Raw genomic sequence first — 3,695 nt, 5'->3', positions numbered from 1 at the left:
TTATTTTTTATTTTTTTTTGCATGTCTTCAGTCGTAAAATATATGTCTTCCCTATGTTTTCTCTTTTATCATAGTCACTAATCTCATGTTTAATTTCCTCTTTATCTCTTTTCTAGTAGAAGCATCTCTTTTTTCTTTCATTTTTTTTAGCGATTTTATTGGTCATTGTAGATCTACCCCTTCCAAACATCGACTTCCATCACCAGCCACAAAAGTCAATCCCTCTAAAACCAATCTACAATATATGAAAAAATTTCCATCACCAACCACAAAAGTCGATCCCTCTTAAACCAATCTACAAGATATGAAAAGAATTGTTGTAATATCAACCTTCACATGCTGCGAAAAGGTCCTACCATCACCCAAGCACCTAAAAACATCCACAGCCGGTTTTGCTATCTCATCTTATTTTACCATCCCAAAAAGCTACTTTATCAATTATATCATACAATTTTACAATACACCAACATCCCAAAACTCTATTTTTTTCCCATTTTATTTAAATATTCTTTTTTATTCATTTTTTTACTATTTTTTTTTTCTCTTCCTTTTCTTCTCTTTCTCCCTCAACCTCTAGCACTGGCCACCACTACCCTCGGCCCAACAAAATCCCACCGGAACCAAAAACCCAAAATAAAAAAAATAAAAAAACAAAATAAAACCCACCAAGTATCCACTACAAACCCAGCAAACCCATAGCAACCCAACCAACCAAATGCCGGCCACTAAACCCAAAAACCGGCCACCATGTCAACACCACCAAACGTTGACGCTGACGTTGACGTTGACGACGACGACTAAGAAGACCCACCTCCCAAAAAGCAAAAGCCCCTTTCTTCTCTCACCACCACGCCCCAACAGCAACAACAACAACCCTCTCAAAACGACGATCCCACTGCGCCACCACTACCCTCGGCCTAACAAAATCCCACTGGAACCAAAAACCCAAAATAAAACCCACCAAGTACCCATTACAAACCCAGCAAACCCATAGCAACCCAACCAACCAAATGTCGGCTACCAAACCTAGAAACCGGCCACCATGTCAACACCACCAAACCCACCAAACGCCGGTCTCTATGCCGATCTCCACATCGGTCTCCACGTTGATCTCCACTGTGCTGACCTCCAGCCACCATGCCCATCTCAACCGCGCCACCACACCGGTCTAGAAATCCGATTCGGCGTGCGCTCCGATCTGGCTTGGTGATTCGGCGTGAGCTTCGAGAGAGAATCTTGACAGTGGCGTGAGAGAGAGAGGGGATGAGAAACAGAGAAGAAAGAGAGAGAAAAGAAAGAGAAAAAATGAGAGAGGAGAGAGAAATTGCCGGGTAAAACGTGAAGAGAGCATTAAATTTTTTTTTTTTTTATACCATTAAGCTACAGTACCATCTTACATTTGAGATGGTACTGTAGCTAAATCTAAAAAAAAAAAAATTGGCTTTTCCCATATGGCCTTCCAGTTGCTGAGCATTTGTTGGGCTTGTATGCCAAATGTATCTTACATTTGGCATATGGCAAGCCCACTGTTGGTGTTGTCTGCAATCAATGTCATCATTCTACAAGTGAAGCCATCATTCATCATGTTGTTGCCAACATCTATTTTGTGCATTGCATCGAGGGTGATGTTTTGCACTTCCAATTTGGTCCAACTTGGCCATATTTACCTTAATGATCTTAAATTCTAAATTCAAAATGTCGTCAAACTTATACCTTTAGTTTGAGTGGACATTAAATATATCAGAGCTCAATCCTTGTTAAGACTTAAATCTATTGTCCTAATCTAGTTCATTGTACAATTTGTACTAGGGGTGTGCATGGGTTGGGTTGAGGGGATTTTTTGACACAACCCACCATGGTGGGTCAAAAAAAGTTCAACCCAACCCAACCCATCACATAAGTCTAACCCAACCCCCATGGGTCGGGTTGAACCCATGGGTTTAACAAATTTTTATTATTATTATTATTAAATTTAGTGGAAAAAAAATATAAATATTAATGTAAAAAAAAACCTAAAAATTAGTATCAATGTAACTCCTTAAAGGCAAACAACACTAATAACTAAACAGTAATAGTAGTTTATTAGAATTTGTGTGAACTAATTGGCTTTTATATAGGATAGGAAGAACTGGTTGTAGAGAGGGAAAATTCCCGACCTATCACAAGCTGACACGTCACATTACCAAGTCCACAAAATACAGCCAATTACAGAACACCATATATTGCTGCTAGGTTTTGCTATCACTATTCAGAAGCCAACAGAAATTTGCCAAATGTCATGCAAGAGCTAATCACGCATCAGCGCACGTGTAAGCGATGACTCAAGCAGCCTCGCACGTGTAAGCGATGACTCAAGCAACCTCGCACGTGTAAGCGATGACTTAAGCGGACCAATCAAGCTGTGACATGTGTCACCAATCAAGCTCCGCCACGTGTCGCTCACCCACCCCAAAACTCCTATAAATAGAAGCCTTCCTGAGACATTTAGGGACCAGAATTCAGAAGTGAAAAAGCTCTGTGAAGATCAAGCCTCAAAGCCTTCCTTCAAGAACTTCAACCCCAAAATCGAAGAACATTCGAAGCAGAATCGTCCAGATCATCTGCCTAGATCCTAAAGTTCACGGGAATCAAGCCAAAAGTGTCCGAAAACATCAACAACTCACAAATCATTGAAGCTCAACGGATTCAAGCCTCTAAAGCTCCGAAGAACTTCCACCACAAACCTTCGAAGACGAAGAACGCACGAAGAACACGAAGAACGCGAAGAACAAAGGATTTCTAAACAAGCTCATAGCCAGAGATTCATTGTAATTCCGTTTCAGTAATCTTCGATCCATCCATCAACCAAATTGAAGGATATTTTGTGTTTAAGTCAAATCCACATTACCATAAATCTAATCAATAAGTTTTGCAAGGAGATCGAATCAGAGGATCACTCTTTTATAATTTCAGAGAATTGTACCACACAATCATAAATACAAATTCGCATTTGTGAAACTATTTTACTTGTTTGATTTATTTCAAACTAGAAATTTAGTCGCTTACACTGGTTATTTAAAAAAATTTATTAATTACATAATATATTTTTTATATATATATATATATATATATTAAATTAGTATTAGTAGGAGGAACTGAGGAAATGCTGCTATACAGCTGGTTTATTTTTTTAATTATTAAATATTATATATATATATATATATAAATATATATATATATATATATATATTTATATAAGTGCCCTACAGCTGATTTAAAAAAAAAAATTATTAAATATATAATATATATTAAATATGGTGGGTCGGGTCGGATTTAGCAGGTTTATAATTTTATGACCCAAATCCAACCTGACCCGCTATAAAAAAAATTTTGTAACCCAATCCAACCCAAGCCTTAAAAACCGACCCAATCTAACGGGTCGGGTCGAGTTTAGCGAATTGGTAGGTTTTCTTCACACCCCTAATTTGTATTAGAAACTTGTAGTACAGACAAAGTAATCATAATCCTACTTAGTACTTACTATTAATTTAAGGTTGAGTCTACTATATTTACCATTTAACGAGCCTTTTTAACAATCAAGTTCGTTTTATAATTATTCTAAAAAAAAAAAAAATCATTTTATAGTCACTAAAAGCTTTTTGCTACAAATGTAAGCCATGAGGCTAAACACGTCAATTCCAACAATAACAATCACT

This window comes from Quercus lobata, chromosome 8, assembly GCF_001633185.2.
Source record: "Quercus lobata isolate SW786 chromosome 8, ValleyOak3.0 Primary Assembly, whole genome shotgun sequence".
NCBI lineage: Eukaryota > Viridiplantae > Streptophyta > Magnoliopsida > Fagales > Fagaceae > Quercus > Quercus lobata.
This window is presented reverse-complemented; position numbering follows the sequence as displayed.